The sequence below is a fragment of the Anolis carolinensis genome, chromosome 4 (genome assembly GCF_035594765.1).
Source record: "Anolis carolinensis isolate JA03-04 chromosome 4, rAnoCar3.1.pri, whole genome shotgun sequence".
Classification (NCBI taxonomy): Eukaryota; Metazoa; Chordata; class Lepidosauria; order Squamata; family Dactyloidae; genus Anolis; species Anolis carolinensis.
This window is the reverse complement of record NC_085844.1, coordinates 232836205-232860691: the sequence shown is the minus strand read 5'-3', so window position 1 is coordinate 232860691 and position 24487 is coordinate 232836205. Positions and strand designations below refer to the sequence as shown.

The window sequence follows — 24487 nt, the reverse complement described above, 5'->3', positions numbered from 1 at the left end:
TGGTTATTACCTAATAAACCCAACACAATACAGTTCCAGCTGGGTTGCATTTCCCCATATAAGCCTGTGTTTTGAGATCTGTTGGGGGGGGATTATAGTCATTGAGGTTTCTGATCAGATATAATACCATCTCACAAGTACATCTAGTGTGAACATGGGCCTTCTCAGCAGCTGTACCCAGGTTCTGAAACTCCCTTCCTAGAGATGTTTGATAAGTTCTTTGCTATTACTTTGTATGTGTAGGCAGGTGAAAATTTTTAATGGCTATCTCTGCTAGCAGTGAGGTCCTCATGTGCTGCGTTGTTGTTAGATCTGTTTTTCTTCCTTCTAATAGTTTCTTTTAGACCACTTTTAATACCGATAGTTTAATTTTTGTGCAGTGTACATGTTATAAACCACATACAGTTCTACACTGAGATATAAATATAAAGATGATGACGATGATGATGATAGTGTCAAATTCCCCCCCCCCCCCCAAAATACATTTTCATTCAGTTTCCAAAATTTCTAGCATTGTAACAACTAAACACATCAATTGGGCACTCAGAAAAACTGGCATTCAAAGAAAAGGGGCAGGCAAAGTAATCTAGCAAAGGAGAACAGAGCAAATTAAGAATTTTCGATGTGAACAATTTTCTGAGTCTCACTCTCTTCAATGTTAGAAATCAGGGGACTGGAGAAAGCATCATAGGGAAGAAATATTCTTATCTTGGGAGTATGGCCCCCATTTTGCTTCCCCCAACCATAGCTACATCACTATGTCCTATCTGTTGTCTTTTAGCAGGCAACAACTAATAGCTACTGAATGCTGAGCAGAAGTTGACTTTTACTTGTTTTAAAACACTCTTCTTTACTTACTGTATATTTTAGCTCACTGGTTCAAATTAGGCCCTTGGTATCTGATCAGGTGCCATATCCTATAGGATCATACTGTGTACTGGAAGGATTCGCCAAGACAGATGTGCACTCAGTCTTTTCTTAGAGAGGAAATTCCACAATCCTCTAAGTTTTTTTGATATGGTGATGAGCTTATCTCCAACTGGCATTCAATAGCATATGTGTTGTCAAAGGCAACAGCATAGTTTTAGCTGTTTATGTTCTCAAGAGACTGAGTGAACAATTGTTCTCTTTTAAGTACAGTTAGCGTAATCTAAATTTTATAAGCAAGATTCAAACAATCTGGTCCTAATCAACCATGAAAACATGCAATTGGATTCCCAACCCTGGAACCATCATGTTAAACCACAATATTGCAATTTTAGTTTTTTAAAATACATGTGATCTATTGACCTTTTCTACCCTCATAACTTTCTCTAATTTTTTTGTGTTGACAGCCAAGTTATTTTAGTGTAATAGAGCCTATATAACCTGATTCTTTGTAGCAGCTTTCTCTGCTCATCTAAATCAGTTTGACTCCATTAAGCTCTATCAATAAGGAATATAAAGGAAAGAGTCACTAGCAAGAACTACTTTCATCAACGTTACCTAATTGTTAGTATAACTGAGCAAAATGTTTTCTGTTCAATTTCAGGATAATTCCAATGCTTCTGTGATCAATGAGAAGCAATAACATTAAAGAGAGTTGCAGGTTTATAAACCAGAACTTAACATTGCAATTTTAATATCTCATCTAACATTTGAAAAGGTTACTCTTTTTTGAATGGTCACTGGGTAAGATATTTGGGTAGTTATATTCTAAAAAGTTAATAGCTGGAATTCTGTAGGCACTTCACTCTGTGTAGAAGAAGTCGATTTACGGTTCCTCTACACAGTACAGTTAATGTGGTTTGTCACCACTTTGTTTAGCAAGGCACCAGCACTCATTGACAGAGAAGGATTGAAACCTTATAAAGCTACAGCTCCTGTGATTCCATAGACCAAGCCTGCTAAAACAGTTAAAGTGGAGTCAAACTGCATTAATTCTACAGTGTGGATGCACTCTTAATCTGTGAAAGCTTATATTACCAATTTCTTCATTCAGTTAGTCTCTAAGGCGCTACAAGATCCCTTTACACACTGGTTTGTTATGTAATATTATGTATGCTTGGGTACATAGCGGAGCCCCCGGTGGCACAGTGGGTTAAACCGCTAAGCTGCTGAACTTGTTGACTGAAAGGTCAGCGGTTCAAATCTGGGGAGTGGGGTGAGCTTCCGCTGTTAGCCTCGGCTTCTGCCAACCTAGCAGTTCGAAAACATGCAAATGTGAATAGATCAATAGGTACTGCTAAGGCAGGAAGGTAACGGCCCCCATGCAGTCACGACCTTGGAGGTATCTACGGACAACACTGGCTCTTCGGCTTAGAAATGGAGATGAGCACCAACCCCTGGAGTCGGACACGACTAGACTAAATGTCAGGGGAAAACCTTTACCTTATCTAGTTACATAGCAGATTTGCTAAGACACCTTGTTAATGAATGGTTAAGATGTGTAATAATACGTAAACAAGAATGTCCCAAAATACATCAGCTATCTCTGGTTGGTACCCTGAAGCACAATGGGATTGTGAATATTGATTTGTATTGGTCCTGTTGTGCATCTATTATCTCAGCACACTCTGCTAACCATGTAGTAATGTAATAGAAGTCCTTTACTGAATATGAATGTTATAGAGCTTCCTAATTCTAATTCCTGCAATACATATGTCTAGTTACAAAAACATAACTCCCCAATAGGATTAAATCCAACTTCTCCACTTAATAGAAATAAAAACATATTTCCTTTCAGTCCACCTAATTTATAAGGCAGCAGTCTAGGTGTCTGGGTTATTTGGATGGTTTCTTTAACAATAAGTCAAAGCAGATAAATGTCCCTTAACTCAAATGTCGTTGATTGTAAATAATTGCTCCTTTTTAATTATGTAATTTAGACATCAGGACTCCAGAAAACATTGAAAGCAACTTACCTCAAAGATGAACTGTCATCCACTAGCTGGGAAAGCTGTTTGAATGCACATTTGGCATTTAATGAAATCCAAAATGAAATGCAATGGTACACAAGTACAAAAAAGGAAAATTGATAGCATGTTTTTCAACCATAGAAAAATCTAGGCTAAATAACAGGCATGCTGTTTCTGTGACTAACCATATCTTCCTAGTGTCCCTGTTTGGCAGACAATCCCCACTGATCTTCTTGTACAACCCTCCCCCCCCCCCCCCACACACACACACTTTTAGCTTCCACCGCTAAAAACTGAGTTCAAAGTACAAGAGTAGTTTAAACTCAATTAACTCAACAGGGAGGAGAAGGGAGGACAGGTCTGAATTTTGCCCTTCACAGTAGACACAGGTAAAACCAAACTGCTGCAGCTTCTCTTTCTTTCTCATTAACTTATCATAACAGTGACAGTATAATCACAGTGTGATGTTGCTTGGCTACATCTATCTCAGTTTTCATCTCTGTAATGTTAGAAGGTATGAACTGACCAGTTTCCTCCTGCATAAAAATAACTTATTTGCAAGCTAATCCAAAACTTCTCTCAGGCTTTTAAACCCAGGATAAAACAAGATCAAATTCACTAAATGAGTCTTATGCCTCAATGGGGACTTGAACCTAGGTTTCCCAAGTCATAGTACAACACTCTAACCACTGAACCATACTGGCAACTATTTTGTCATACCATGATGTGATACTTCATGCATGAAGCAGACCTTGGCCTAAGAGGTGATTATGAAGCAGCCAGAAATTATAAGCTACATAACAAAAAATACCATATATACTTGAGCATAAGCTGAGTTTTTCTCCCCTTTTTAAGGGCTGAAAAAGCCCCCCTTGGATAATACTTGAGTGAGGTCCCTGACCAGCCTATATTTGAGTCAGCTTATACTTGAGTATATAGATAATCAGAGTTGGACAGTCTTATTAAAGTCTTATTATTATCTTAAATTACAGTTTTATGTAACTATTCAAAAACATTTAACCTACTGATGCCTCAATTAATGTAATTTTATTGGTATCTATTTTTATTTTTTATTTTTGAAATTTACTAGTAGCTGCAGCATTTCCCATCCTTGTCTTATACTCAAGTCAATAAGTTTTCTCAGTTTTTTGTGGTAAAATTAGGTGCCTCGGTTTATATTTGGGTCGGCTTATACTCGAGTATATATGGTAACCTAAGAACATTCTTTGATAATATTACCCAGTACCAGCTCAAAGTTATGAGACATTTTGGTTATTGTTGTATATTCTGATTTAAAACGAGTAGTGTAGATCTAAAAGGCCCAAAGTGCAAGGCTGAAAGCTGCATCACGTTGTAGCAAAACAACAGGCTGAAACCAGACTAGGGATGGTAATTTGCAAAACATTATGTTGGCTTGCAAAAGGTTACATCATAAATACCCATCTTACCAAGAAGTAAACAAATATGATTGATATTTACATTTTTTTTCTAAGAGAATAATACCTTCTTATGGCTTGACCCTACTTTGGATCAAGTAGTGGTGTCAAGAGCAGGTACTGGAGAGGGACAACAATTCGTAATTTCAGACCACAATTCCCCTAGACTGTATGGCTTAATAGCTTTGTCACAAAGGAAAAATGGTTATCTCTTGGAGGGTGGAGTATTGTATGCTTCACAGTCTGCCTGGTCATTCCAAGATTTGTCCCCACATCAGACACAGTAGACACAGCATATTATTTGAGGACACAGAAATGCTAGACCACTTGAACAACTATCATGCCAGACTACACAGAGAAGCCACTGAATTCCACAAACATGTGGACAATTTCAACAGAAAGGAGGAAACCATGAAAAGGAACAAAAATCTGGCTACCAGTATTTATTTTTATTTTTTTAAAAACAAACTCTAAAATCAGGTCGGAAAATAAAGAACAACACTCAGAAAACAGGGAAATTCCAGACAGGAAACAATCAGGGCAAGCTAGCACTTCCCCACAAAGGATTCCCCCAGGCAGTAAGCAGCCAGACCTTGAAGCTGCAAGGCTATTCAATGCTAATCAAGCTGGCCAATTGCAACATTCACACTTGCCTCAAACAGACAAGAGTTCTTTCTCCTACCCTGGACATTCCACAGCTATATCAACCCCACTTGTCTAGTTTCCAACAGACCTCACAATCTCTGAGGATGCCTGCCATAAATGCAAGCGAAATACCAGGAGAGAATGCTTCTGGAACATGGCCATACAACTTGGAAAACTCACAGCAGCACAGTAAAAGACTCTGTTCTGTGTTCAGGTAAGACACAAATGGCATTGCATACAGTTTCTTTACATGAACTGGACCGGGCAGCCACCTTGCCCTTCACCTCAGGCAGCAAAATGACCTGATTCAGTCCCAAAATACATCCCAGAAATATTTCCAAAGACAAAGCATTCCATAGAATGTCAAAGACAACCAAGCATTTCTAACAAGGAATAATTCAGACCTTGCCACATGAGTCTCATTATCTCTTTTCTACATTTTCGAGATAGGCTTTGGCAGTCATGGTCAATCTTAATAATAATTTTAATAAGTTTTAACCTCTTTCAAGAGGAAATTTCATCACCAATCTAGCTCATCTAACATATGAGCTGTCTCATCCAACACGTGAAAGCATTTTCCAGTATTTTGCAAGATGTTGCTCTAAAATTAACATTGTTATTTTTAAACATTATTTTTTAAATCTCCTGTGACAACCAACACTTTGTCTTGGGCATTTTCTTTTTGTTATGACAAGGTTAACCCATAAATCCATAGAATCTAGGGGAAATGTGGCCCAGAAATACGAATTGTGCATCAACTCCCTAAGAGCCAGCATGAGTTAGGTCATGTAACAAAACATCCAACCAAAGCGCAAGGAATGTAAATATCACAGCTAAGAGCTATCATTCCCTCTTGGTTTCCCCTTGGTCTTCTAATAATTGGAAAAAACAGACAAATCAAACAAATTGCCTGTCAAGGATTTTGGCAACAGAAGAAAGTCCTCATTTGCATACTAAAGACAGTAAAACTTGAAACACCAAGAGATAACTAAAATCCTGTATATTTAGGGATTTTAAGCTACAGCAAGCCTAAACAACATGTGACCCCCCACTAACCAAATACAGTCTGCTGGTCTTATATTAAAGACAGTAAATACTCAACAATAGCTCCCCCTCCAATTTGTTTTTACAGTCTCTAGTATGTGGTACTAGAAACTGTAAAAATAGATTGTAAGGGGAGCTAGTAGGTGGCAAAGAGCCCCCAGTGGTGCAGCGGATTAAACCGCTGAGCTGCTGAACTTGCTGACCGAAAGGTCGCAGGTTTGAATCCAGGAAGCGGAGTGAGCTCCTGCTGTTAGCCCCAGCTTCTGCCAACCTAGCAGTTTGAAAACATGCAAATGTGAGTAGATCGATAGGTACCGCTTCGGGGGGAAGGTAACAGCGCTCCATGCAGTCATGCTGGACACATGACCTTAGAGGTGTCTACAGGCAAAGCTGGCTCTTCAGTTTAGAAATTGAGATGAGCACCAACCCCCAGAGTTGGACACGATTATACTTAATGTCAAGGGGAGACCTTTACCTTTAGTATGTGGCAAAAAAGCAATTTATTGAGATTTTGTTGGGGTTGATTGATGAAATGAGGGATAATGGATTCACCAGATTAGTGGCAAATAGGGTCACCAGCATGAAAACTGGAGAGGGATTTTATACTGTTAATGGTTATGTGGAAGACAGAGTTTTAGCAAGGCTTACTTGTCACTTGATTATGGAACAAAATTAATGTCTACTTCTATACAACCATTATAAGTAAAGGAGCCCAGTCCCATTTCCATTCTGGTTGCTAGAATTGTGATCCAGTGACTGTTTCCTTAGAAGTTTAGAAACTGAAACGCGTTGTATAGGTGTAATAGGATCTTGAAACATGGGCACGTCATTGGGAGACTATGGACGTTATCCCAAGCAGTCCCCCCTATTCTAAACAGTTCTAAAACATTAAAGAGACAAAAGTGAAATGGAGCCCATCAAACTACTCACAGAGACTTCGCCCTGTCATTTGTGATGCTTCATTAGGGAACTGTTTTGAAAGTGTGAAGAAACAGGGTGGGAGGGGGGCGGGGGGGATAGAAGATGGGGAGTAATCGTCTTCTGAACCCAGTAATCACTTGGAAACAATAGAAAAAGGTGAAAAACACATGGGATGGGATCTGTCAAATTCACCCGCATTGAATCTATTTCGTGAAGTGAAGGAATGGACATTCCTATGGGCGGTGTCCTACAAAGCAATGATGCCCCAGTCATCTCCCAAAACCCAGCCTCCTGATCCTTTCATGGTATTTTTAAAAAAATTAAATGTATTCAGTAGAAATTGCGCTACTTCAGGAGATTTTTATTTTTTTCGTGTCAGGAGCAACCAGAGTTGCTTCTGGAGTGAGAGAATTGGCTGTCTGCAAGGACGTTGCCCAGGGGACAGCCGGATTTTTTTTTTTGATGTTTTACCATCCTTGTGGGAGGCTTCTCTCATGTCTCCACATGGAGCTGGAGCTGATAGAGGGAGCTCATCCACACTCTCCCCGGGTGGGATTCGAACCTGGCAGCTTTCAGGTCAGCAACCCAACCTTCAAGTCATGAGGCTTTTATCCCCTAGGCCACCGGAGGCTCCTACTTCAGGAGATAGCTACTTTGCTTTCGCTTGATTCTAACCTTTTGAAATTGCACCTTTTTCTGTCTTTTCCTTCCTTTTTTTAAAACTAGAGTTAGTGATCCATTAAAAAACCTCTCTTTGAGCGGGAGAGCAGACGAGCCCATGGAGAGAAATGTACTCATTTGTGTGATAAATCTGAAAATAGAAAATTTCAGGAGAAAAGGCAAGAAACAACACTGTGTGATGGGTACTGATAAATGATACGATTTGCTTTTTAATGCAATGGACTAAACACCATGGTAATCTGATATCCCCCCCCCAATGGAATGGGGACCTATATACTCCTTAGCTGTGGATCAGGCCCAAGCCAGGATTTTGATTCGGGGGGGGGGGGCTGAATCTGAGTGAGAGAGGATCTACCCTAGCAAACCTTTTGTATTGTTATCCCAATACCCCCATGCATATGGGATATATTGAGCATAGTGACCAGATCATGATATGAACAAACATAACAGTTTAAATAATAAATGTAAGGCCCTAAGAATTTCGGCGGGGGGGGGGGGGGGGGGGGCTGAAGCTCCTCAAGCCCCCCCCCCCCCCCCCGCTACATGCCTGCTGTGGATACACAGGATTTATGAGAGTAACTATACTTTACTTCCTCTATTTTTACCTGCTGCTACTGAGACTAGAACACGAACAAGGAGATCCAAATGAAAGAAAGGAGGTTGAACCTAAACATTACAAAGACTGTCTAGACTTCAAGAGTGAGTCAACAGTGGAATAGACTACCTCAGAGGGTGGTGGACTCAAAATCAACACAAGCACATACTAAGGAAAACAATATTGATATGACATTGGAGAAGGAAGAACTAGGCATAAAAAAAATAACAACAGCATCAGGGAAAACAATATAGTCTTCCTGTTCAACAGGGGAAAAGATAAAATATTTTATTATGAGAAAAGAAAACCCCAGAGTCTGCTTTTCAGCTTTAAACTAGATTGCTATTCATGTAAATGTGAATCACTATCTAGTTTATGCTATCATAGAGGGTTTAATATGTTTGTGTGTATGTTTAGACAGCTTTTCATGAAACATTTTGAGAAACTGAGAATTCTGTATGGGTTAAGGGGTTTTTTTGTTTTGTTTTTTAAGAATTATCCACTTTTTTCAAATTCCAGAAGTGGACTTCCACCTCTTTCTGTGAGATGGGTGAGGCTGGATTTTCTTTCCATTCTTTTTCTTTCTTTCTCTCTCTCTTTCTTTTGCAGTTTTGACTGTCGCCCAGACTGTTGTCCTATTGGACCTTTTAACACCTTGGATAATTATTTAATATTTTAATTACTCTATTTTAAATCATGACTTGTTTAATTTGTTTTAAAATGCATTCTTTGATGTCTCAACTTTTGTTTTTATGATATTATATTATTGTGTTGGGCTTGCCCCCATGTCAGCCGCTCCAAGTCCCTGTTGGGGAGATGGAGGCGGCATACAAAAATAAAATTACAGTAGAGTCCCACTTATCCAACACTCGCTTATCCAACATTCTGGATTATCCAAAGCATTTTTGTAGTCAATGTTTTCAATACATCATGATATTTTGGTCCCAAGTTCGTAAATACAGTAATTTCTACATAGCATTACTGTGTATTGAACTACTTTTTCTGTCAAATTTGTTGTTAAACATGATGTTTTGGTGCTTGATTTGTAAAATCATAACCTAATTTGATGTTTAGTAGGCTTTTCCTTAATCTCTCCTTATTATCCAACATATTCGCTTATCCAACGTTCTGCCAGCTCATTTATGTTGGATGAATGAGACTCTACTGTATTATTATTATTACTTCCAACATGTCATAGATAAAATCTGGGAGACATATGCATAAGCAACATCAAAATGTGATCACAATGACAAGTTATTCAGGAGGAAAAATGTATAATGTTTTAAATGCCTTAATATTAAATGTTTTAAAGTTTTATGGTATGTTTGATTATTTATATAGTTTTAATTAGCTTATTTATGGTTATATGTATTGATTTTAGACTTGTAATGCTTTCTTTTATATGGTTGTGAGGCATTGAATCTTTGCCATGTACTATGTTGTTAAACTGCTTTGAGTCCCCCTTGGGGTTGAGAAAAGCGGTACATAAATGAAATAAATAAATAAGCTGGGAGAGGTGGCATCAGTCTATTTTTTACTGAGGACCTCATCATACACATGAGCACCCCTCCTTTTACTGGCAATCAGCGGTGAAACGGCAGATGCACATGTGGGGAGCGAGACAATGCACATTGGCTTAACATAAAAATATCAGCATACAATTAAAAATATACCAATATACCAATATTAAAACAATATTAAACATCGTTAGTATTAAAACAATTCAGATTAAATCCATAAAAACATATAGATTATGTTTATTACCACAGGGACAGAAAGTGCGGTGAAATCTTCTGAACAGGGGCACAGGCAGAAAAACAAACACCACAGGGGTGTTAACCCTTCCCTATGCTATCCAAAACTTTTTTAAAAATTGGATGAAGTTACACTTCTAAAATGTACATGTTCTGACTTACATACAAATTCAACTTAAGGACAAACTTACAGAACCTATCTTGTTCATAACCTGGGGGCTGCCTTTAATTGAAACTAGATCCTAGACCAGCTACATCTGACCACTCTTGTGCTAACTTCTCCTTAGCTGAAAGTGTAGGCCACACCTTAGGTCACCCAGTGGGTTTACATGGCTGAGCATGGAACTAAATCCTGATTTTCCGAGTCGTAGTTCAACACTCAAATCATAACACCACTCTGGCTTTCACAAACATACACATATATTAATAAGGAAAGAATTATGTGTGTGCTTTTTAAAATCTTTTTTCTTTAAAAAAATATTAACTTGGGCATTTTCTGTATGACTGCAATATTTACATTATTTTCATGGTCTTATTATGGGTATAACTTGGAGCACACTTAACTTGCACAGGCCACAAAACAGTTGTGATGAGCTGCATTTGTCTTGGTCTGAATTAATTAATTTTATATTGCATCCTTTTAAGGATACAGCACACAAGAAAGCTGAGGAGACAGGTTAAAAGGGAACACACCTACAATCAACTATCATATTAAAAAATAAAAACAAAAATAATGCAGCTATCATGTTTATATGCAGCTGCCCTTGGCATCAACTAGAAATCTGATGGCCATCATGTTGTTACTTCCTCTTGGACACTCAGTACCTTCTTAATTGGCATCAGCACTGAAACAACTGCTAAAGCACCAGGAAGTGTCTGGAGAGAAAGTACATAAGGGAATCCAGATTCCTCAGCAAGAAACAGCAGTGAATAGCTTGAAGCTTCTGGACAGTTCATATACAAGATCAGGTACAGTCTTGTTCCAAGGCTCGTCCTCAAATTGCCTCTTTAAATAGGATACTGAGGATGCAGGAAGGAAGTCACTATGGAATGCCCAACTCTAAGCAGCTCACACTTTATATATAAACACACTCTTCTCTAACTGGGATTTTTCTTCCTGTTACATTCTATGGGAAAAGGCAGTGTTATTTCTGAATGCAAGAACACATGCAGAATGTGACAGTGATATCTTATAAGCTGTACAGAATCCCCAGGAGATCTGCAAGAATGATACGTCTAAGAAGAAAAGAGTTTAAGAGGAAGTCAAAAAAGCTGTCTATGTTTAGACACAAGCACTGGAAAGAAAGATAGTGGTGTTTGCTTTACCAACAGTGAAATATAGTCCAGAATGCATAGTACAGCAGCTCATTTGACCCACTGACAACAAGATTAGAAACAATGAGCTTTGCCTGCAGCATTCGAAATCTAAATACATAGCAGAAAGTGTTACGAGATCTACTCCATACACCCCAGACAGAGGATAAATGGTAATTTATACAAGCTGAACATCATTTATCTGGAATTCCAAAATCATCCACATCAGTGGCTAAGATAACGACACCTTTACTTTTGGATGCTTCAATATATACAATCTTTGTTTCAGGCACACAATTATTTAAAATATTGTGCGTAAAATTACCTTCAGGCTATGTGTCTATGAAGCATGAATGGATTCCATATTTAGACTTGGGTTCCATCTCCAAGGTATCTCATTATGTATGTATGTGAAATACTAGTATTCCTAAATCCAAAACTCTTCTGGTACCAAGAATTTTAAATAAGAGACACTAAACCTGTATTGTGTAGTTTCCTGGTGTGATTAAATTCTCTTCCTGTCTCACCATGCAACAAGGATAAATAGCAAGAGCACAAAGGCAAAACTACCTGCAAGTTTTATGGAAAGCTACATGAGACATTGAAGACAGGGTTTTGTTTTTCAACTTGAAAGTAGCAACACAGCACCTGAATTGGAATGAGGCATTTCCCCCATGTTATTTCACAACTGAAATCTTCAATCGCTCAAATGACTAAACTGTCATGTCCTCCTTTGGACATGTCAAAAGATGAAATGATTCACTGAAAAAGACTGTAAAGCTTGGTAAAGTGGAAGGCAATAAGAAAATAAGACTTCACTGTAAGTGAATTGATTCAATCAAGGAAGCCACAAAACTGAGTTTGCAAGAACCAAGCAGGGAAGTTGATAACCTTTTTTTTTTTTTTTTTTTTTTTTTGAGGTCTCTCAGCCATGAAGTCAACATAACACACTCTCAGGCTGTTTTGATTTGGCAATAACTGTTCTGGTTATTTCTATTTTACAGAGTTCTGGAGCTATTTTCTAGATTGCCCCACTTTCCCCCTTTTTCCTCAGCTTACTTCGACTGCTGCAAATTGAGTTCAATTGACTCAGCATGAGTAAGTGAACAGGATGGAGTGGAAACTTGTCTTTCCTGGTAGACAAACTGTGGTAGCCTCTCCTATCCTGTGTGTTCTTCATTAATAACTTCTGCCACCTTGACCAATCTCATAGATGTCCTGATTTTTGTCCATGAAATATTGAAGCTAATGTGAAAAGGTGACTTATAACGGCATCACACTCACCTCAAAAAAGCATCCTAGGATGCTTTCACCCTGTCTTCTGGATGGAGCCCCATGCTGGCCATCACACAATGTTGTGTGACTTCTGGCAGAGGCTTCCCCCAACTGTGTGGAAGCATCGGCAAAGGCTTCCCATGTTGTACTGGCTCTAATGGAGCGGAAGGACAATGCTTCCCCCATGTGATGGGGAAAGCATTGCTGAGCAGGGCGACAGATTCACCCCACTGCCAGGTGAATCGAGACACTTCGCCTGACATTTGTGATGAGGTCCATTGATGGGATGTGCATAAAAGATTCAATAATATTAACCACAGGCATGAGCTTGCAAGACCTGAGTGGGTTTGTTGATGACTGGTGCTTATGGAGATTTCTCATTCGCAATGTTGCCCTAAGTCAAAGCTGATCTGATAGCTAATAACAACAAACCGACTGCAGTTTGCATCCTTGACGCAGAACTAATAATGACTGTAAGGGCAGTTACAATTGGGAAAACAATACAAGAATAGTTAAATACTCCTTCTCTCAGAACTGCTCCATTAACAGAATCCACCTCATTGCATCGTGCTTGTTTTTAAGCCATTCTCACGTTTATTGATATTTGCAGTTGAGTTTTTTCTTCTTCTTTGTTAAATAGTGCAAACAGAACAGGGGAAATGAAGAAAACAAAAGAAAGAAGGGAGGATGGCGAAGATTCTTGAGTTAACAATCATAGAAAACAAGTGAACGTTTGCTTGCATGAATCACCTATTACAAAATAAACACAATAAATCAAGCATACAAATCCATGCGCACAGTCTAAATATCTGCATATACTTCTGGGAGGTTTTTTTGTAAAAAAAAAAAAAGAGGTTTGCATATATGCAGAGGAGCTAGCAAGATTGTCAGCTCATGGCAAGGCTGGCCGCAGACCATCAACTGAGCCCCATCTCCTGGGCAAGATGCACTGAACTCAAGGCCAGACACGTAATTTGGGCACCTGCCAGAAAAATATCACAACACATTCTGTCGTTGGACTACTCCAGTTATAGAACAAAAAAATCCTATACTATTGGTGGAAATTTAAAGTTTCCTAGCTATTCACAGGGTCCACTAAGAGTGAGTTCAGGCACTGGTGATTTTTTTTTCCTAGTGAGCAAGGCAGCTATAGTGCAAAAGGCAGGTGAGAAACAGGGTGGAGTCTCTGGAGTCTAGAGCAACCTAGAAGTTGGCTCTGCTGGAGCTCAGAGGATTTCCCATTTTCACTACCTTCCTTCCCTGGCCCACCCAATACAGTACAGGCAGTCCCCAAGTTATGAACAAGATAGGTTCTGTAAGTTTGTTCTTATGTTAAATTTGTAGGTAATTCAGAACAAGTACATTTTAAAGTGTAACTCCAGCCAAAAATATGTGCATTTAAGCTTTGGATAGCAAAGGGAAGGGTTAACACTCCTGTGGTGTTTATTTTGCTGTCTGTGCACCCATTCAGAAGATTTCACCTCACTTTCTGTCCCTGTGATAACTGGATTTTGGGAAATTTATGTTGTGGAAACAAGGATTTGTGATAAAGCTTCAGTGGAGACACCTTTTCTCCACGATAACTCTTTCAGGAGTGAATTTCCGTTTGGAGGGATAGATTTCTCTCACTTCCAGTTGTCTCAGCCCCATTCTTAATTATGAGTTATTTGTAAGTCAAACATTTATAACTCAGAGGCTGCCTATACAATCCCCCATTACAGGCGATAAATTCCTGGACTTAACAGTGGATATGCAGAACTGTGTATAATACTGGATCCTAAAGAAATAATAATAATAATAATAATAATAATAATAATAATAATAATAATAAAAACTTTATTTTTATATCCCGCGCCATCTCCCTGAAGGGATTTGGGGCGGTTCACAACAGGGACAAGCCCGAAACAACAACACAACATATTTGACAAAAACTTAAAACAAGTTCTGATGGAAACCTACCATAGAATCGCACTGGAGGGCCCAGAAAATACTCGAGAAAATACCTCTCTTGTCCTCCAGTGAACTTCTATAGTACGTTTCTCGCTATAACATACCATAGAGTTGACCTGAGGGTCCTAGAAAATAACCATATTTCTTTTTGGTTGGTTAGTGAGACCATGGTTACCAATCTCATCAATACATGGATCACACTTTAGTAGTTTTGAGCCCTTGGAAGATGAATGTTATGTTCTTATTTTCTTCAAAAATCATTTAATCATTTACAGTGGAACTCAAAAGCAACTGACAAACCATGATATTAATAAGAAAGACAAATAAATATGCAAGTTAGCTGGACACCAGCCTGTTTCTGGACTATCTGGACCCAGTAATTTGTAATGGCTTCTACACATCAACTTTTAAATAACTGGTCATTTGCTATCCTTTCATGTCTTTCAAAACCAATTAGTGCAAGTAGTTTCTTCTTTCTAATGAGGGAGCTGGCCTTGGTTCATTATACAATTGACAGAGGAAACTTATTTTTCTTATATAAATAAATAAAATCTTTTAGTAACCATAAGTGCTCTCATAACCCATTTTCATAATTCATTTCCATTTCCTGAGCTCTCAAATAATATTTAACTTTTTGAAGTTTTTTTTAACAAAAGAAAAGATAGTCTGGCCATTACATTACATGCCCAGAAATCACAAAAATATGAATAATATTACTAGTAAGAGGATAACTGCATTATTAACATACGGAAATAATGATAAATAACTACTAATGTATCTATTATTGAAACAATAAATATTTAAACTTTTTGTACTGAAACCTGAGATGGATTATATTTGTAACATGAATGTAGTGATTTCGCATTGTGACACAATATTTTTACTCCATAACACTCTTCTCTGTCAGGAGGAGGATGAGATCGTAATGCTGCTATGGCAACTATTCTTTTTATTAAATAAATATGGTTGTTAGTTTTAAAAAGCATAGAAGACTGCAATTTTGCTAAGCATAAATAACTCAAATCTGATTTTCAAATTAACCCAAAGCTGTCAATAGAATTTTATAATTCTGTTTCCTTCTTTTGGAATGATGTCTGGCATATATATTTTCTTCAGTTAGTTCAGATATTTAGTACTAGTCATGAAGAAGACTTGACATCATGTCCTGTTTTGTCCTGAAAAATGCAGCTAGGTCCATTTCATCAGGTTGGCAGACCACTAAGTGTGAAAGCCTAGGATATCATTCCATTCACGTACAATGTGGCATTCTACTAAGGTTGGCTTAAGTTGTTTCAACTTCACCTCATGCAAAGGGACAGGCCTGGAGGATTCACAAAGCCAAATTTGAGAAAATGTTTCTTCACGGGTCAGAAGCATACAATCACATATGTGAGACAAAACTCAGGAAACATGGTGTCATTGGCCATGCTAAAGTGAGTGTCTCACAATGACTGGGAAAGAGGCATGAGAATGTGTAGTCAAAGAACAGCATATCCCCAAAGTGTTTCTCAGTGAAACATATTGCTTTAGGAATCATATACAGCAGAGTCTCACTTATCCAACATAAACGAGCCGGCAGAACGTTGGATAAGTGAATATGTTGGATAATAAGGAAGGATTAAGGAAAAGCCTATTAAACATCAAATTAGGTTATGATTTTACAAATTAAGCACCAAAACATCATGTTATACAACAAATTTGACAGAAAAAGTAGTTCAATATGCAGTAATGCTATGTAGTAATTACTGTATTTGCGAATTTAGCATCAAAATATCACAATGCATTGAAAACATTGACTACAAAAATGCGTTGGATAATCCAGAATGTTGGATAAGCGAATGTTGGATAAGTGAGACTCTACTGTAGTTAGAAAACACTGCAAAGGTCATCAGGATCAACTGCTTGCCATGCAGAAATACTCAATCAAAACACTTCCAACTGATGACGATTTAGCTTTTGTTTAAAAACCTTTATTGGGAGTAGACTCTACCACACTCCATGGCAGAATGTTCCACTGTCAAACATCTTTTACTGCCTAGAAGTTCTTCCTAATGTTTAAGTGGAATCTCTTTTTCTGTAGTTTGAATTCCTTGCTCTATGTCCTATAGCAATGCTACACTGACACTTCATTTGGTCCCAATCCAGTGTGCTAGCCACCAGATCACCCCTGAAGTGTCCCCACAGGGACTTCCCCAGCTGCCCTGTACGGGAGTCCCATACTGGAGCAGTGCTGAGTGCAGTTCTGTCCAACTGGGAAGTCACTTTAACTCTTTTCTGTCACTTGCCCTGTCTTCAGCCAGAGTGATGGGGTGCTAAGTGGGGGGGGGGGGGAGAGAAATCCCCCTCTCCCCTCCTTCCCCTCCTCCTAGCATTCCCCATTGCCCAGCTGATGTCAGGAGAAGCAATGGGGAATGGGTAGGTCCCATGTCATGGCCAGAATCCATCATAACATGGGTGGTGTAGGGAAAGGGACTGCCATCCTATAACATGGGATGGCAGTGGGGAAGGTTGCTGACAGTTCCATCATCATATTTTCTCTCTGGGCCCTAGTGAAAAGGAACAGCAAGAACAATACCACATAGTTAATGTTTAACTAAGTAAAAGAGCCAAAACCTTCATGTGGGTTTGACCCTGTTGCCATTTGTTGTAGCAATTACCACTTTTCTCCCCAGCCTATAACACGATTTCCAGCTAATTAAGTCCTATTCTTGAGTATTTAATAGAAGCAATAACTGTAAGCACTTAAGAACCATCTCTGCTGTACTTGCGATCTCATTAGATGGGGACTTTTTTCAGTGGCATACACCAGTTCAGCTATAGTTTAGTAATGGAGCCCACCGGCTCCCATCCCACAACATAAAACTACTTCCGCCAGGGCTACATGGCTAAAGTGGAACCGGTGTAAGCCATTGAACCAACAGCAATTGGGGGGGGGGAGCCAGGCAGCTGATGCTTCCCCCATGGGATGGGGTTGGGTAAGTCAGGCATGGGGCGATGGATTCCCCATGCCCCCTGACAGGCACCACCAGATTCACCGTGATCCATGGTGATTCCAGCGGCCAGTATGATACAGTCCCTAAACCAGGCACCCAATATGAGAGCTTGTGGAAATCTGAAAGAATGTTATATACAAGCACAGTGTTGAAAGCTGTTAGCTGCTCTCTTGGTTGTACCCAAATGGACTGCTGTCTGCCCTCACAATGCACAATGGCTTCCAATGTGAATTTCAGTTTTTTCAGTTTAACGTAATTTTGCCCTGTTTTAGGCAAACTAAGGAGATATTTCAAAGTTTTCTGGAAACTCTGTAGTATTACAGAGTTTCTGAGTGGTACCATAACCCTTTTCCTATTGTATCAGAGGAGAGAAAGGTGATGGATTATTTCCACGTTGCCACTGCTCATTGTGGCCTTGGCCATTGTGGGCACCTCTCATTATATGAGAAGAACAAGGTGTCCATGTGACAAACAAGAAGGACAGGGTGATTTCCCCTTCTTGCTCATCATGCTAGGACCACATTCCTACATCACCAGAGTGCCTGTGACATCCAGGAGCTTCGACTGAGCTCTGTGGCTTGTTAGAAGCAGTGGCAACAGCACAGAAGACGTAAAATGCAGGCTGTTCCACTGGAAAAAATGTAGTTCAGAGACACCTAGACAATGGCCCCAGATTCAGCATAAAGCTGCTGAATCCAGGGCCGCTCTGGGGCAGATTTATACTGTGCTAAACTGCCTGGTATAGATGTGCCCTCAGTCTCCTACAAACTATAACCTCTTCAGATGAATACGTGGAGAATGAGATTGGGATCAGCCACACTGACTCCATTCTTATATTGAGTTCCATAATTTAGAGGTCTGGTTTCTATAAAGACCTGTGGCACAAGTATCCAAGCATGAAAACAAGAGTACATATTGGAAGTCCAGGTATGTTTGATTGACTATATATGGGTTCCAGTGGGGACACAGGCCTCTTGGATTCATACAGATTGGTAAAGAAGCCAGTAGGTGATATCCTAACTACCGCCACTACCATGCATTCATTTTTACACAAGCCTGTGTGTAGTTCCTATTCCAGAGAGAAGAGTAAAGTACATTACATCAATGTTTCCCCAGTGAACACAGGACCAATGGTCAACATCAAGACCTCTGAAATTTGAGTAGGCAGAAGAAATAACAGAACATCAAACTCAGTTTATTGCTAGCAGGTGGATGTTTTTCCTCTCTTATTCCAGACCAGAATTATTTCATTATTCTAGAATATAAAACAATGAGATAGTATGCTCAATTTGAAGGACTATATCCTGTCACAATTCCATAGAAGAATAGAGGAAATGTAGAGTATAGAACTAGTATATAAAAAGAGCTCCCTGAGAATCTCAATTTTTCTTCTTCCTTCCTTCTCTGTTAACAGTCAAAGATCAAATCCTTATGTCGGTGAAGCCATAAAGTGTGGTGCAGTGATTTGAGCATTGTACAATGATTCTGGAGATCAGGGTTTGAATCCCTGCTTGGCCATGGAAATCCACTTGGAGGATATAGATCAGAATTGAAGATACTTCCTTTATTTTATTATTATCATGGATTTCTTTCAACATATACAAAGCTTCTTGCAAAGTACATTACATCAACCTTCCAATCATAAAGAATCTCCACTACAGTCACAATAGGAAAAAAACATTTGTGAACAAATAGAAAAATGAAATAATACAAGATGCTGTTTTCCATAAGAGCTTGTACTGTGTTGTTTATATTGAATCTGTCCAGGGTATTTTATTTATTAATAACTAATCACTCTATATGTTAATGAAAAATAAATATTTGCCTCTAGAGAACGTTCTCTACAAAACAATTTCACATAAGTGTCAATATCTATAATTCCAAGAACCATGTAAGTCTGTTGCTGCAAAATTAATAGAGCAGTTGTGGTGGCACTTTAAAAATTAATTCACTCAACAAGGCATCCAGTTTTGTCAGCCAGTGCCCACTTTATGAGACATGATATTTCGGTCAGTTTTCAATACAGTAGAGTCTCACTTATCCAACATAAACGGGCTGGCAGAACGTTGGATAAGCGAATATATTGGATAATATGGAAGGATTAAGGAAAAGCCTATTAAACATCAAATTAGGTTATGATTTTACAAATTAAGCACCAAAACATCATGTTATATAACAAATTGGACAGAAAAAGTAGTTCAATACGCAGTAATGCTATGTAGTAATTACTATATTTACAAATTTAGCACCAAAATATCACGATATATTGAAAACATTGACTACAAAAATGTGTTGGATAATCCAGAATGTTGGATAATCGAGTGTTGGATAAGCGAGACTCTACTGTACATGCCTTCCCCATTAATGAGTTGTTGTTGTTGTTGTTGTTGTTGTTGTTGTTGTTGTTGTTGTGTGCTTTCAAGTCTATTCTTACTTATGGCAATCCTAAGGCAAACCTATATTCATGGCAAACTATGCTCTCCTCTGAGACTGAGAGAGAATAACATACATAGGTCACTCAATTGGCTTCCGTGACTGAGCAAGGATTCAAATTCTGGTCTCTCAGTTATAGTCCAATGCTCAAACCACTACACCACACTGTGTATCGACTATACATGATACTTCCTATAAGTATCTTTTCAATGAGTGTTTTGATTTGGGTGTTGCCATCTCCAAAACTACACATCTGGTTGGTGCCCAGCTTCTTTACTTCTGTTTCCAACATTGTGTTAACTCTATTTACTAGGTTTAACATGAATTTAAATACAAGGGTAAAACCTTCATTGTATTGGTTTAGCTGAATAATGCTTAATAACTTAATGACACTTGCAAAAGAACACACTTACTCCAGAATAATGCCTAGTAGCTTTCACAGATTCTAAGTAACACCCTTAGAAATGCTATGCTTAATAGAAACTCAAAGTATTTCCTGAACTTGATGAGTTTTCACTTGTCTGTGCACTCATATTTCTAAAAACATACGGATGTACTAGTAATTAGAGCTTCATTATTCAATTAAAAACAGAAATTTTGTGGGATGAGAGAGATATTCTGAATAAGATTCATATTCTCAAAATATTTTTATCAATAGAAGCCTTATCAGACTTCAGACTTAAAAAGCAAAGTATAGCTAAATTGCTCCAGCTAATGAGTGTGTCTGAAGGTTTTTTATGGACAACATATGAGAACCTCTTTCAAGGTATAGATTTTGGACTCTAGGGCAAAGTGGGCATTTTTTCCTTAGATCTTGTACAGTAAGTATTGAAGTAGTGAAATAATTGCACTCTTGGAATGTCAGTCTCCTTATCTTGTTTCAAACACCAGAAAGCTCATGCAACATGTCCTTAAACAATGAAACACTTGGAACATCCATCTCACTATCTCACTTCAAACACCTTAGATCTTGTGCAACATGTCCTTAAATAGTGAAAAAATTATACATTTTGAAAACCCATCTCACTATCCTGTTGGAAACACCTTGGCTCGTGCTTTACAATATGACAGCATGGATCTGAATCTAACAACAGAAAAAAAAAACGGTGGACACAAATATTAAGGAAAACAGACCCATTCTGAAATTGAGAGTTTTGAGGATATCTATCTGGCATGGGCAAACTTTGGCCCTCCAGGTGTTTTGGACTTCAACTCCCACATTTCCTAACAGCCCAGCTGTTAGGAATTGTGGGAGTTGAAGTCCAAAACACCTGGAGGGTCAAGGTTTGACCATGCCTGACATATAGGGTCGTTTTAGTTGGGTTTTTTAAAATGACAATCCAATATATATTTAATTACCTAGTATTAACAGCTGTTATCTTTATCATTCTCACATTTCATCCTTCCAACTTCTACTGTACGGTTTATCTCTGAATTTCACTCCATCTTTCAGATCGGCTCTACAAGTCTGGCATCCCATACTATAACTATGTGTTGCATGAAGTATAATGAAGGTTTTACGAGGTAGTTCTGAGATAAGTCACTCCTTGCATATTCATCCAAAAAAAATGATGAGTGCAGTCTACAGATGAAACAACAAAAGCAGAGATATATTGAATTGTCAAAAACTATCAAGCTCGCCACTGCAAGTAAATGTGGATCCAGAACTCAATCCTACATATATGTATGCAAAGCAGTTAGACAATGATGTCCCATATAAACCATGATGATTCTAAGAATAAATTTTAGTGGCTCTGTAAATAAATGAACTAAATGTTGAAATATACAGTGAAATACAAAACTAGGTAAATTGTATCTGTTCAAGTAGACTGGGTCCAGAAAATGTTTAGCTACAAAAAGTTTTAACTCTTAAAAATGTTACTGGATCCTTAATGCAGATTTTTTTTTTAAGTAAACTAGGTATCAATTTGTCTGGAAACAAGGGTTGCCTAAATACACACAAGTTAAAGGTATTCTTTCTAGGCACAGATCTACAATATTATGAAAACTTTGTAAACATGTACAGCTCACACTTCAGAAGTTCCATTTTTTTCCTCCAACACTCAAGCTATTCAGAACAGATCTGCATATTCAACTGGCACATCAAAGACCATGTCTTTTTAAAAGTATAGCAATATATGTATGTATGGTTATACCATACCAGCAAAAGTTGAGCCTGCAAATGCTTTTGGCTGAAGTGGACATCTCTCCATGGCTACTGCAAAAGTTGACCCTCCATATACAAATTGAGTATTCCTTATCCAAAATGCTTGGGACCAGAAGTGTTTGAATTTCAGGGGGTTTTTTTCTCTCTTTTTTAATACTTGTGCTTGCATATACAGTAGAGTCTCGCTTATCCAACCTTCGCTTATCCAACATTCTGGATTATCCAACACAGTCTGCCTTTTAGTAGTCAGTGTTTTTGTAGTCAATGATTTCAATACATTACGATGTTTTGGTGCTAAATTCTTAAATATAGTATTTTGCTGCATAACGTTACTGTGTATTAAACTGCTTTTTTGTCAGTTTGTTGTAAAACATGATGTTTTGGTGCTTAATTTGTAAAATCATAACATAATTTGACATTTAATAGGTTTTTCCTTAATCCCTCCTTATTATCCAACAGTTTCACTTATCCAATATCCTGCTGGCCCTTTTATATTGGATAAGTGAGACTCTACTGTACATACATAATGATGAGATAACTTAGAGATGGGACTAAAGACTAAATGTGAAATTCATGTATGATTCTTACATACCTTTATACACAATATGTTTAATAATTTTGTGTGTGAAACAAATTTTTGCACACTGAACCACCAGAAAGCAAAAGCACCACTATTTCAGCTACCCCTGTAGACAATTTTGGATTTCAGAGCATTTCGGGTTTTGGAATTTCAAATAAAAGATGCTAAAGCTGTATAGGTCTGGATTTAAGATGGATGAAACATTTAAAAGAAATAACTAACACATAAATATAATCATTCTCCCACAAATTATTTGATAGCTTTATCTTAATGTTATAATGCTTCAGAATAGCAATTCTGATTACACACACACAAACACAGGGGCAACAAGTTGCAAGAGGAAACTGAAGGATTTCACATTCTGATTGTCAAATTATTTCTGCCAAACCTAATTAAGGCTGAAATGCTATGGCTCCTTAATGGGAAGGAAATCCCATTGAACTCAATTAGATTTATCTTTGAACACCCCTGTTAAGCTGTAATCCAGCACACAGTTATCTGGAAGTAAATCCCATTTATGTTAACTGAGTTTACTCTGAATGGATCAGATTTATATTATTGGCCTATCTCATTGGAAGACCACTGTGACAGCCCAATCCTATGTATGTCACCTTAGAAGTTAACCTCCTGACTCTGCATAAAGTACTGCACATATTCTTAGTTTATCCTTTTTATTTGAAATCTGTATACCATGTCTTTAACAATCATTTTTGAAAACAGATATTCATGGGAGGCCTAAATTTCGTAAAGGCACCATATCTTGTCTGGTCTTGGAAGCTAAACAAAGCCAGGTCTAGTTAGTACTTGGATATAAGTCCACCAATGAATGGTGCTGTAGAATGCATTTCAGATGAAAGAACTTGCAAAATTGCTTCTGTATAACCCTTGCCTAAGAAAACCTAATGAAATTCATGAGGTCAACAAAAGCTGACAGGCAACTTGAAGGCACGTACACATATGCACAGGATTAAAAATTATAGAACTCTTCTTTATCACTGTATGTGCAGTAAGTTGATTTTCTTCCTTTGTTTACTGTCCATCATTCATAGAATTGGGAACTGTGATGGCATAAACAATCCTAACTTATTTCTTGACAGTTCAGAATCTTGTCTAGTTCCTTCACAGCTGCCCTTTCAAGTCAGAGTCTTCTTCTGATTTCTTAACTGCAGTCTCCATTCTGATTAATGACTGAACCAAGGTATGGGAAACATTGAACTATTTCAATAGCATAATCTATGTACTTTGACCATATCATAAGAAGACATAAGTCATTAGAAAAAACAATAATGGTGGTAAAGTAGAAGGCAGTAGGAAAAGAGGAAGATCACATCCCAGATGGATAGGTAATTCCAAGTGGATTGATCAAGGAAGCCACAGCCTTGAGTGTACAAGATATGAGAAGAGCTGTAGATGACAGGGTTACTTGGACATTTTTTATTCATGGAGTTGCCATAAGTGGAAATCAACTTGAACACAGCAGTTAACAACAAACAAAAATCACTGAAATTGCAGAGGCGGAGTCTGAATTCATTTCTGAATGAATTGCTCAAGGATCCATCTACACATCTTGAAGGTGCCACAAAACTTTTGATGCCCAAACTGCCAGAACGTTATCTTCTGTGAGACCAGAAGATAACGTCCAGGAGGGCTGCACATGAGCTCAGACCTGAACTATGAAGTCAACTTTGTTATTAGAAGCAAACTCACTGGCTCCACTTCTGAAATTAGTGGAAAGTTTGAGCCTTGGAAAATGCTTGAAACCATTCTTCTTCCTATTATCAATTCCTTTAATTATCAAACCA

General features: G+C 38.2%; 1 protein-coding gene across 2 annotated transcripts in view; it reads right to left on the bottom strand.

Annotated features, from left to right (window-relative positions):
* dok5 (docking protein 5) overlaps positions 1-24487 on the bottom strand; it is a 76975-nt gene that overhangs the window by 51285 nt on the left and 1203 nt on the right. The gene's annotated exons all lie outside the window — the stretch shown is intronic.